This window comes from Thermobia domestica, chromosome 11 (genome assembly GCF_964235325.1).
Source record: "Thermobia domestica chromosome 11, izTheDome1.hap1.1, whole genome shotgun sequence".
NCBI classification, from domain to species: domain Eukaryota; kingdom Metazoa; phylum Arthropoda; class Insecta; order Zygentoma; family Lepismatidae; genus Thermobia; species Thermobia domestica.
In genome coordinates, this window is record NC_137464.1 from 100,606,016 (window position 1) to 100,620,428 (window position 14,413).

Below are 14,413 nucleotides of genomic sequence, written 5' to 3' on the forward strand. Positions count from 1 at the left end.
TTTGGATCCTTCCCGAAATAAATTTCTGGCTACGTACCTGATGGATACACTTGTTCCGCATAAGACCCAGCTTTAAATCCAAAGAAGCTGAACTTTAATCCATAAATTCTAAATTATACTTTTCCCACTAAGTCTAACGATTAAATTTCCAGAATAGCTGTTGCCAATTCTATTAACTTTCCATTTAAAAACGTGTAGAACATTACTCTAATAGTTCTACCAACAGTTCGTTCGAATTAAAAAACCGATTGTATTCACAATTTGCCCTGTTTCTTTTCTATCGAGCGATCAATTATCCTTGATTTCTTCTTGTATTTTTCCTTAGAATGCATATTTTTCATATTTATTATTATTATTATTATTATTATTATTATTATTATTATTATTTTGTGTGTGTGTTCTCAAGGAAAAATAATAATAAATGAGTGTGTTATAAAGGATTTTTTTTAACAAAGCCATTTTTTTTCATTACATGCATCTCTAGCTCTCATACACTAGTTCCATTCCCTGGCAGCTGACTTTTACGACATCGAAATACAAAAGTTAACCCCACGGTATGACAAGTGTTCGAATTCCAGTGGTGAATATGTTGGAAAGTAATATCACCTATGTTATATCTATGACAATAATCGTTTCACGGTAATTCTGTCTACTTTGTGCTTATTGCCTTAAGGGAAACTATTTTTTAGACACGCCTCGTAGTGTTAATTTAACGTCTATTGCTTGTAAAAGTTAATAACAAAATATCTAAAACGGAGTCTATCTAGTGATCAAGTATCTTTTTAAAAGTACTGTGAACGCTGCCAAGTATCGACACATTTTCGTAGAGTTTACTGAACAGTTGGAAGAGAGAGTGCTGTGTCAAGAAGTTTTCCTAACAAGACGACGCCACATGCCATACTTCAAATAAGTACTTGGAGCTGATTTTTAAGGTTTTTTTAGGACCGGGCAATTTCTAAAATGTCTGGTTAACAAGATCACCTAACTTATTGTTCTGATGTTACTTGAAAGTCAAAGTATATTGTAATATCCCACGTGATACTGTATACAAACAATACTTTACGCTTGTGCTTATAAACTCCACCACATGGTTTTACGTCGGGATACCACGTACTACGTGGACTCACTACAACCAGCAGACGACGGATTTTTGGCTCCTCCTACGAAGCAGACGATGACGTCACCACCGCCTGGAGGCCTATAAATTCAGCAGCAACCAGCGGACCAGTACCATGTCTCTGGTGTCCCTCCTAAAGTTCATTCAACGAACCTTCTGATCCTGATGTAAATATTGTAGAATGGTATTACTCCGCCAGTCATCGGATGATTGGCTATCGGTCACCGCTTCTTTCGAGAAGCACGTGCTTGTACCCTGTCGGCGTTTTGCATATTTCTCGCACGCAGCCATATTGTAAACTGTGATTCGCGCATAAGGTGGGCCAAACCCAGTTTCTACGCATGCGTATTCTCTTTTATTGCATTAATTCAATTTAGTTCTTAGATAAAGTGTTGTTTCTGTTATTTCACTGTAAGTAAATAGTATTTCTGGTAATGAGCCTTATAAGCAACAAAAACATTGAAAAACAGCTTAGTTGACAATGGACTATTTTCTTCTGCCGCATGGATGCGGCTAGGCTCTTTAACCAATAAAATGAAACAACCACCACGTGTATTTGTTTACATGAGGTACTGAACGTTCCTTGAATGAATTATAGTGTTTGCCACGGAACATTAGGAGTAACCTAACCCTAAGCCTCTAGTCTGTTACGGGACTCTTGGCTATTCCTTTCCTCCTGGCTTAGCCTGTTACGGGGCTCTGTTGGGAGTCCTACCACAGTTGCTTAGCCTACTTCGAGGCTCTGTGACTACTAACCTCCTCACTACTTGCCACGAAGCTTTGAGGATTTCTTTCGCCACTTTGCTTAGTCTGCCACGGGACTCTGTGGAGATCCTGTCCGCGACCTCACGGTCAAGGACTACCTAATTTCTAACCTAACAAATTTAGAGGAGAATAACTTTGAAGTATTTCTGTAAATACTGTTATCTAGTGAATTTTATAATAAAAGCCGGTAATGAAAGTCGATTCCGGACACTATTTTATTACTTTGCTCTATCTACAACCTATATGGGACAGAGTTTATAATATACTAAACACCCTCAAAACATTGGACAATTTTAAGCAAAATATTACGCAGAGATCAACATTTTCACATAATCCTGCAAAAAGGAGTCAGAACCTTGAAACTACAAGTTCAGTTGCTACGTCAACATCAAAGTAGGCATTTTACTACAGGCGTTACAAATCCCCCAGAGGCACTCTTCATTTACTGTGCATAAATAATAATACTGTATATTTGACTCAAATGTTGAAACAAGTAAATAAATATTTTATATGGATCGCCTTGTATAACGATCAAATGTTTTAGTGCGTTATGGATAAAATATAGATGCATATATTTTCGGCACCAAATGCGTTTGGTTACTGAGTGACGAAACAGCCTGCAATAGCAGTAAATTTATACAATTACAATCGTGGAAAACTAATCTGAGAAAATCCAGAATAAGCTATCAGAAGTAAGAGCTGGAGATTCGATGGAATAGGTAGCACTGAATTACGATATTCATAAATATTTGTAGATAACAAAAAGAAAGAAAGAAAAATGTACTCTTGACACAATTGAAAAATGAACAATCTTGCTCAAAAAAAAGGTCACCTAGCTCTACTTGAAAAGCCTTGCATTCTTACCTTGCTTGGAATTACCGTCTATGCAAGAAATATGGATCTTCTTTGGCCACTAGAGATCTTTGTTTAAAGATGGCCGTTCAAAGCAAGGTGGGTGACCAAGATTTTATGAACAAGACTATACGATTGGTGTAAGGCAATGCACAGCCAATGAAATGGGTATTGATATATTAGCTGAAAGCAATCAGTGCTCACCATAAAGTTTCACAATGCGAAAGGTTTGATGCCTGCGAAATATGGGATTATTTTCTTCTCAAGGTCAAAATTGTTGAAAAAGGCTTTTACAGGAGAGTGACTGCATTATTTATAAGACCGTTTGCTTTCTACAGATTTTTAGGAATAGTACAAATTGCAACCAACGATCTTGTGGAATTCTGCTTCACGAAAAAGCCTTCTTCATATACTTCGTCTGCTTCTGCTCGAATAGCTGATTTCTTGGCTAAACGAAGCCCAAATATTGCCATATCCTCGCCGGACCATACGACTACATTCTATTTCAAAGACATCTACATGATTACTTCAGAGAATCGTGATTATTGGAAGAACTATTTCTCAAGTTGGTATGGGTAGGTAAATTATTCTAAGCAGAAACTAGTTTGAATACTTCCAATTTCCTCAAATTTCGGCCAATTTTACGGTTTTGAAACTTTTGATGTGATCCTAGTTTATTACATATAATACTTTTAGTGTTCTATCAAAGAGAGTATGTTTGTCCGAAATTTTATGAATGAGTTGTTAAATACTTACGGGAAAATTATGATTTTGTCCCGTGGAGGTGTGAAAACCAGTTAACTTGGAAAGCGGGCTTTACGTCCTCACCACATACTGCAATTTTATCATATATTCAGTTCAGCATACATTTCGTAGTATTAATTTCAATACAATTCGTTTGTTTATAAATCATTTTAAGTTGCTCTGTTCGTGTTGAGCACACTGTCGTATCATGGCAAATTGCTTCATGTGGCTACTTTAAGATATTTGAATACGTGGTACACAAAATATATTTTCAGTAAGAACATTGGCAGAATATATATATATATGTCGTCCTCAATTTTATGAACATTAATTTTATAATGCACATTATGCATATTTTCTAACATTCCTTGATATACAGAAGGTTGTTCGGTTTATATCCAACTTCTACCCGTTACCTGTGTAGTTGGGTCAGAAACATGAAATCGGTGTCGTTATCAATGTGCTGTCTCAGCTTTCAGATATCGGAATAGTGAAACAGTGTCGAGAAAATGTTAGCCATCGGAGTGATCATAAATTAATTTCGCCGCCAGACAAACACTAATGGGGCCCATTCTAGGTTAACAGTGAAAGTGTCACTTCCTTCGTGAAGTTCATCGAGAAGAATCCACCATCCAATCGTGATATGGCCCAGAAATTAAATCTGGTGCAGCTCACTGTCACGTACAATCTCCTCAGGAAGTACGTGGTTAGCCTAAAAGGTTCATCAGTTTTCAAAACACTGTTTATTTGTAAGTATACGACATACAAAGACGAGTGATACATGAAAGGATACATACACTCACCAAGTTTCTGGTAATTCTACAAATGTTTAATGTGTGCGCCCTTGGTCACCAGCACGCATCCAAACTTAATTCAATTCCGTCCATACATTCATTAGCAGGAGTGCTATGTTTCTGCAGTTCTTGCAATGTTGTTGGCATTAAGGGTACATAAATTTTGTCCTTAACAGAAAGAAATCACATGTCGTGAAATCTGGTGCCTGGAGGCCCATGGCAACAGATTGTTTTGAAATCCGATGAATCGTTTAGGCTAACCCCTTAATGAACATAAGACAAACAAGTAGGAAAGATACTTGGGGAGGGGGAGTCAAAATAGAAGCCAGTTGTTATGTTAGGTGATGCCTATATTTACTTCATGGTAATGGTAATATTCGGGTAAATATGTACCGTGGGATCTCCCACAAGGGATGTACGAAATTTTACCACCAGTGCAGACAAGTTCCCACGTTAGGTGGATTGAAACGCGAAGGAGAATGCTGCCCCCGTCTAGCAATCCATTTAATTCCAATCTATCGAAAAGACATCTCTCGTTTATACAGAGGCAACAAGAACTAGATGTGAATGTACATGGACAAAGTATTCACCCATCCCCTATGTTTTTTCATGACTTGAAGCAGGAAACGGAAAACCTTGTTATTCCCGCTCAAGACATCGCTGTGATGCCAGTCTAATTTATTTCTGTGCATTTAGACTGTCTACATCACCTTCACTGTGTATGGAAACCTAAAAGGAAAAATAAGAAAGATTTTTTATGCCTGTGCCAACATAGTTTGTTGCAGTGGAAATTGTGATGTCGGCGATTGTTCACAATTCCAGGGTACGAAGTGGCGGTATGGCTTATCATAGGATAAATGCATTTTGCAAGTCGGTCGGTTATGGGTTGATATTAACCCATAGATTCGGTTTGGTATTCATGGATAGATATTAACAAAATGTATTCGATGAATTTCCATTTTATAGATATCCACGAATGAGGATATGTCTAGTGAATGTCCACAGGATTTCCAGTAGATATCGCGACGAAATCTTCGCTAGTGGTATTGTTAAGACCTATTAATGGTGCATGAAGTTAACATGGATATCTAATATACTTCAGTATTTTCAGAGAGGAATGTTCACTCCCACCCTCGAACTGTCTAATAGATTCACTTTAGAAAGGACTTGGAAATTAATTATTCAAATAAAATAAACTTACAGAAAATATTTAATTAGTTTTATTAGTTAGGATTCATGCGAGAACAACAAGAACAATAATAAATATCCGTTGAATCAATATCTTCATTTTATGTTTTTTTTTTTTTTTTTTTTTTTAATTTGCTTCTTTTCTACAAGAATATACAAGTATGAAATTAAAACTAATAGGACACAACACATAAAAATTTAATTCATCTGCAATACAGATCCTATGACCTGTCTCGGAAAGATGTATCCATTTTATAATGAACATTTATTATTTAATATATATGCTTAGGCTTCTCTAGCTAGTTTTATTCGTTTCTAGAAATTATTTCAAATGTTCATTTTGTTCAATTCTCTGTCTTTTTGAACCAACGTTACCACGAATACCAATCTCAAGGTTATTGCAGAGTACAATAGACAAAATTGGAATGTATAAAATTTTTATGAAGCTTATACCTTTTACCTCTAAATGAGTTTTGTCTACAGATATATATATACTATGGGGTCAATCAGTCCAGTGGTTCTTATATTTTCTCTTCGAATTTTGCCTATATACTTCTGATTAAAAAAAAATAATAATAAAACAAAGTAATAAGAGAAGAAGCAATAATCAATAATCTACATGTATTTGTGGCAACTTCTAATTGTAATCATAATTGATTTATTTTTAAATCCATCCGGTAGAGCTATGTTGTTTAGCACGGACATTTTCTATTGGACAAAAGCATAACTTATTAGTTTATCTAAAGCAGTTTATAAGCATATATACAAATGTATTGTATTAATTGTAATAAATTTGTAAATGTAAAATAAATGTAAAATAAAAGACACTAGGCACTTTATAAGCATGGATTAAGTTGAGTTTGAAACCTTTCAAGATATTTTGTTTTTAATTTCGAGCGAAGATAAGAGAAAATAATACCCCATCAGGATCCTGCCGCCTACAGTCGGACAATTTGTCTATGCCGCGGTTGGATTGCCGGCGCCGGACACCGGCGTCTTTCCGCGCGATTTTCGACCGCGAAGAATAGTTGCCTTGCCGAGCAGTCGGCAAACAGCCGGAAATGAGCATACAACGATAACGTTGTATGTTTCATTTTTGTTTTATTATCAATCTGTACCTATTTTATGAATGGAATCAGAGGCGAATTATGGGAACAATATGATGTATAAGAAAAAGAAAGATATTGAGATTTCGAATTATTTCTTAGATAATCAGTAACAAATAAGTGTGTTGATGTTCCTATAGCAACATTATAAATAATTATAGATAGACGTAGACATTTTGATAAGTATAGAAGTGTATATATGAAAGGTCCATATATTTTGTTATATGTGCGCAGAAAAAGTCAAATAATAAACAGTTGAGAAAGTGATATAAGACGTGTAATTTATTATGAAGATTAACTTTTAAGATAAATACGAACCAGTGAAGACCCCTTACAATAATTGGTGCCTCAACGCCGGGAGTTCTTACAATAATTGGTGCCGAACCACGGAAGTATAAGTGTGTCGTTTTTGAAGATCAGTAAAAACGGCATCTCAACACGTCACAAAATTGAGAAGTGGAAAAATTATTAGGCGAAATATGAATATTGAGTGTAATAACATGACTGGCGAACAGAATGTATATTCCAATCCAACTTCTAGTGACAATTTGGCTGATATCTTAAAAGATTTGGGTCAGCAAATTAAAACCCAATATCAACAAATTCAAGACAAATTGGACCAGAAATTGAATCAGTTAGCGCAGGACTATGATGAAAAACTAGTGAAACTAAACCAACGGAATGAAGATAGATGGGAGCAGGTGTGTCACCAGCTAAACCAGATTAACATACAGGTGACGGAAAAATTCGAAAAATATGAGGAGAAGATAGGAAAGGTGGTACAAAGAAATTCAGAAATAGAGGAATCCATGGAAGTTCTAAAATCATCTATCAACGTCCATGATAATCACATCAAAATGTTGCGAGAGGAAGTCAATTACCTCAAAGAAAAATGTATTCCCGGAACTCCATTCCAGGATACCGATGGTGCGAATCATCATATAGCCCCAGGTTGGGTACCTGATCACCATCCAAGGACAACGTTGGAATTAGAGGGATCATCCAGCAGCGCAGAGGGTAGTGACAGAGAAGAACAAGCGAGACGCCGACACATCTCCAGTAAAAATTCGAAGGCATCCACAGGTAATAGGTTACGTTTTGGCGAAATAAAGTCGCTTACCAAGTTTAGTGGCGTGCCAGGAGATATGCCTGCCAGATCATTTCTTCAAAAATTCCAAGATGAATGCGAGCTCATCGGTGCAAATGAGTCTCAATACTTAAAATTATTGCCTCATATCTTGTTGCCACCTTGCCTAACGTGGTTTAAGGCTATTAGAGATAGTATCCATTCATATTCAGATTTTAAAAGTGCTCTTTTGTCTAGCTACGAAAACGATTTTATGGTAGCAAATAGAGATGCTGTTTTGAGAACGAACCATTACAATCCTAAGTTACACCGAAGTATTACCGAATTTGTAGTGTCGACATATCATGAGCTAAGATCATTAAATTCTAACCATCCTGAATCTCGAATTATAGCTTCAATTAGGATCTTGTTGCCATTTAGATTGCAACAGTTGTTAATGTCAGCTCAGTGTATTAATTTTAGTCATTTAACAATGCTCGTTCAAAGCTATGAGAGTCAATCTGCAATTCAGAATAACAATAGAATGCAGGATAGAGGTCAGGGTAATTATGCACGTAATCAAACACAATATGCTCTAGTTCGTAACGTAGATGTGCGACCTGAAAATGATACTAATGTTCGTAGCCGGAATAATAGAATGAATAGTTATAATGGTACCGGAAATCAAACGCAACCTAACTATAGAAATGGAGCTAGGAATTTCAGAAACAACAACAGAAATTTCAGTAGGAATAATAGTTATCGCCGATTCTCACAAAACCAATTTGCAGATGGCAGGAATTTTGTAAACAGGAATCAAAATATGGTATCATCCTATGAAAGACAAGCACGTACACAAGATTGTGCTATACAATGTTCCTTAAATGAACCCTTCGAACGTATAACTTGAACTGACAAAAAGGTGTCCGATGGATTTGTATTGATTTGACCTTTGCTTACGTCTATGGTTAATGTGTTCTTCGTTCAATTTATTCTTAAAATATACGTTGAAAACATATGTAACTATGAAATATTTTGATTATGGGTAAAACTCATTATTTACGGAATGTTGACGAAGTTAATTTATGGTAGTTAACTGAAAATATTGTCAAATTAATTCCTTATTGTTTTGTTGCAATTTCCTTTTTATAGCATTAACTGAAAAGATGTTAATTTGTGTTTCATGATAAGAAATTATCTAAGAGCTTTATTACAAGAAGCTATTACTGTTTTCGTGTTTTTATTTCATTCGGATTTCATTTGAATATTATGAATATTTGAAAGATCACAATTTTAATGTAAACTTATGAAAGTAATGACAGATATATGAAGTAGATGCAATTTATTATATGGAAAGAATAAGAATAATGAATACCGTCAAATGGGGTGAATAGAAACACATTTTTGGCTATATGAGAATATAAGTCTGGTAATGTTAAAGATTTCGCGTATCAGATTATTCCAAAAGAAAGGTCTTAATATGCTAATGAATTTCAGTAAACGTCATATTAATTTATCAACTCCACTTTCCTTCACCTTGATTTTTCTTAATGTTTCTATTCACCCCTACCCATGGGGTGAATAGAAACAATTACTTTATTTTCATTGTTGTTTCTTTTATACTATTGGAAAGGTAAAAAAGAAACAGCGTATTTGTTGAAACGAACTATTTATTTGATACCTGCAAGATATTAGTTGAATAAGACCAGTATTACATAAGTTACAAACTTATAAAACAATACAATGCACAATATAGGTATAAACGACCATATAGTTTTGATGATATTTGAATAAGATTTAAACCACTGAAATCATCAGGGAAACTTATCATGAGTTGAGTTGATTTTGAGGTTTACGTCCCGTTCAGCAGCGACGCTATATGAGACGTGGACCTACTGTTTAACGTAGAATGAGAACTACATGAGCTCCCGCCGGGAATCGAACCCGGGTCTCCCACGCCAAAGGCGCGTACGCTAACCGCTTAGCCACGAAGGGGCCCGAAAGTTATCATATACTTAAAGCGTGCTGACGAACTCCTAATAAAACCCAACAGTTTCGTTCTGAAAATTTCATTGTTTATGTGCTCTCTTATAAAATACTCCCACATATGCATCATGTTCCCATTTTCGCACTTGGGTGCTGAATAGTCTCATCGAGTTTTAGCTTCTCATTTTACCACAGCAAAATCACCAGCTTTAGAAAACCATCATCTAGTTCGTGATCGTCTGGAATGTTGTCTTCTGGAGTGTTGTCTTTCTCCTCTTCCGACAATACAAAGGTAGGTTGAGTTTCGTTGTGATTTGATGAAAATGTATCATTTTCAAAAAACAAACCAAAACTCTTACCAGAAACATCTATTCGTACTGTCTTCTTCCCTTATTTAATTTTTTCATCTTCTCTCATGCTCCTCTTCTCTTCTCCCCCATAAGGGAACGGTTTAGAGTCTGAGATGACTTTTGCTGTTCTGTTTCTTCTCGTTCATTGTCTTTTCTTGGCAACATCCTCAGTATTTGGTCTCGACAAAGGGGAAAAATTCCACACTTTTCAAATCCAGCCCTGATATTTTCCTCCTTCAGTTTCACACTTTTTTTTTTTTTTTAGAAGACTTGGAAATTTGTTCTTAGAGATGGTTGATACATTCCTATCAGGTCCTTTTTTCTGCTCCTCAAGAATTTTCCACTCCTTGAGGAATTTCAAGAATTTCCCAAGAAGTGTTTCTATTCACCCCACTAATTAAAAACCATAACAATAACCCAGTAAAGTTAAATTTTGATTAAAAATAATTTACAAAAGGAAAACTTTTACTATGAACGTCAGTAAATGAAACAACAAACTACAAAATAGGCATATGTTCAAATGCAACAAATATGAAAATGTCATACTTACCAAGAAAGTTTAAGGAGCGCTAAAATACCGTGTAAGATTTCAGTAACACATTAATGCTACTGCCGTCTACCTCAGTGTTCCCAACTCAGTAAAACATTTTGTCTCTGCCCTGGACACTTTAGCCGTATAAGACTATGTTAAGAAATTTCAGTTTTCTTGATTAATTTATCGTCCAGATAAATCCAAAACTAATCTCGGAGTTTTGTTTCTATTCACCCCCATGTTTCTATTCACCCCATTTGACGGTATCGAATCTCTTGATTTTTCAAAGTTTATTAATGTGTGTATGACATTAATGCGTTCATATGTTCCAACTTTGTTAACTTCTGATCTTATCAATATTTAATGTTATGAAGATCTTGGTTTGTAAATAGTGTCATTTGTACATGAAGGAATAGTTAATTTTGTACCTTAGAAGAAGAAAACTACCAGTTAGATTCAATTTGTGAATAGCCTTATTTATGATATTGTTAATGCGTCGTTATAAGTATTAAGATATATTGATAAATATAAAAAAAATGTGTAATATTATAATATATTATATATAAATGGCAAAATAGAATATGTGCGTTAAAGGTTATAATATATATATGAGGGCTATTCGAAAGATAAAGTTTCATGGTAGTTAACCCAGGGTTCTTTCCTTCATAGTACGACTATTATGGAAGTCCCGTTCGAAGCGACATCTACAACGATAACGTTGTATGCTTCATTTTTGTTTTATTATCAATCTGTACCTATTTTATGAATGGAATCAGAGGCGAATTATGGGAACAATATGATGTATAAGAAAAAGAAAGATATTGAGATTTCGAATTATTTCTTAGATAATCAGTAACAAATAAGTGTGTTGATGTTTCTATAGCAACATTATAAATAATTATAGATAGACGTAGACATTTTGATAAGTATAGAAGTGTATATATGAAAGGTCCATATATTTTGTTATATGTGCGCAGAAAAAGTCAAATAATAAACAGTTGAGAAAGTGATATAAGACGTGTAATTTATTATGAAGATTAACTTTTAAGATAAATACGAACTAGTGAAGACCCCTTACAATAATTGGTGCCTCAACGCCGGGAGTTCTTACAAGCATTAAATGCGTCGGCGCCGCCGTCGAAAAGAGGCCGGCATAAGGAGTCGGCAGAGGGTCGGAAAGGGGTCTTTCCGACTGTTTTGCTGACTCTGATGGTCGGCAACAGTCGGCAAAGGGAATTTTATTTTACGATTTTCCATCACTTGCCGCCTCGGCAAAAGGTCGGCAATATTTGAACAAGTAGATCGTCGTGCCGCTGCGGACGGGTGCCGGCTGCCTCCAGCGGCCTGCCACTGTCGACGGTGGCAATCCCTCTTTCCGACCACGATTTCCTGATGGGGTATATGATAATTGTGAAAAAAAAGTCGAATACAAGGTTTCAACGGATTTACACGTTTGAGAGCACCTCATGCCGAAAAACAAAATTTTGTCTTTCCTATTAGTCCTTCCGTTCGTTCATTCCGATGTAAATGTTTACTCGCGTAGACACCATACTGCTTATCATATTAAGACCAAATTTCAAACTGAAGGCTTTTATAAGACCCTCTATCAACTTTTTTCGAAATATTCTTTGTGCTTCTAAAAATAAGGGTATTTTACTGAAGAATTAAAATAATTAGTTGGGATTTTCTCGAAAACTACTTTAACGATTTTGTTCATATTTGATGAAAAAAAATCAGAAATGATAGTTGAGAATTGGGGGGAGGGGGGAGTTTTTTCTTTGGGAGACTTTCTCAAGAACTCAGACGATTTGTTACATTTGTTACACCCAGACATAAACTCGAACACACACACGCAGCTGTAAAGGAGAGCTTTCTGAATACAAATTTTTCACAGCCAAAAACAATTGACCTATTTAAAGAACCTTACTTTGCTCTGTATATACCAGAAGATTAATGGTGGGGTAAGGAACGTTAAATTTTATTTTAAGATCTTTGATTTTAGAAATTCGTATAACTATAGGGTTAAATAAATGATCTCTCAGAACAAGGTATAAGCGTTTATTCCTTAATTCCAAATGCTCAGATATCAAGAATGAGCACTGGGGTTATATAAGTGAAATGGTGAGCGTTATTTACATTGGAAATACATACATACCATTATCAACACTTTCTGATCCATTGCTGGAAGAAGGTCTTTCTAATACTTTTTGATAACCATCTATCTTGGACAATTTGTTCCCACTATATTCGCAGTGCTACATAACTTCGACACACCTCCCTGTATACGGATGCTGTGTAGGTCGCTATTTGTCACTTGTTATGCAGTAAAAACTTTGGTATGGTTTGTTTCCTCAGAGAATTATATCTATCCATCTACTATCCCTCTTTACATATATATAGGCTATATATATATATATATATATATATATATATATATATATATATATATATATATATATATATATATATATAGAGAGAGAGAGAGAGAGAGAGAGAGACAGACAGACAGACAGAGAAAGAGCTGGTTGTTAAAAAATTAGAATAGCACCACTGTGCGTACGCCATTGTACTACCATGAGCAAAATAAATGACGCGTCTCTTTATTTTGAAGTTTTTTGAAAATATCTCCGTTTTCTTTATATGTTCGAAATTTCGGAAGGTTTCCCCAGCAGGACAGGTTAATAACAAACCCGTTTTTAATATTTGTGTTAGATATTAGCTTAAAATAAAGAAATTAGAAGCAAAAAACATTAAATCGACAGAAATCTCGAGAATTACCAACTCTGCTAAAGTGGGAAATTTTCAAGAACACGAGGGAATTCTGCAGTTCAACACGAAGCAGCGACATCTATGTCATTGAGAAAAGCGTGGATTAGATCTACAAACGAAAATTTTAACGAAATATTTCTAGTATGTCTTATTATATGCATTATCAGCGAACTCCAAATATATGAATCTATGCTAAGTATTAACGTATAGATAGTGCAAATAGTGGAAATTACCTTTGGAAAAAGACGAATTGTTAGCCCAATCGTAATGAAAAATCGTCTTTACTGTAGAACAGGTTCAGCTTACGTAAGAGAGCAAATAGCTCAGTTAGGTAAAGCAACGAGTTTGTATACCGAAGATAGACGGTTCGAATCCCGTGGAAGTACTGTTGTCATTTTTATCACTAAGGTTATTTTATTTATTTTTTATTTGGGAAAGAATCAAATTGTAACATATGTGTAAAACTCATGACGATACCAAAAAAAAAAAAAAAAAAAAAAAAAGAGAGAGAGAAAATATCGTCGCATTTGCATTAGTGTCTCTAATTTTTGTTTGCAAACAGATTCGTAATTATTTCCCCTGTGCTCACTGATGCATAACGAATGTTTTCCAGTAAATGTTAATTCTAATTTGGAGAATTTTATAGTTTCATAATGTTTCTCACTACATAGTCTTCTATCTACGTGTTTGGATATTTTGATAACAGATTTCCCTATTAAATGTTTAATTTTCTCTATAAATATTTGTCTTAAATTGAAATTGTTTTGAATTTACTACATAAGCAAAGTTGCCCGAAGGAGGGGAGCTCAAGTAATAGATATTCTACGTAAAAGCAACCTATTGTAGAATGATGATGCTTCTTACCTTCAGCACATAATCTTAACGTTAGAGAGTCAGAGAGAGAAAAATCCTGGTTTTTCCTCCTCTATGACCACCCATCTTAAACCTCTACATATCATTGTTCGTCTCACATAATTTCGGCTCTCCAAAGACATTCATATTTATTATTATTATTATTATTATTATCATTATTATTATTATTATTATTATTATTATTATTATTATTATTATTATTATTATTATTATTATTATTATTATTTAACACTCTTTATTCTACATGCCATCTCTCAATTTTTCGATACAG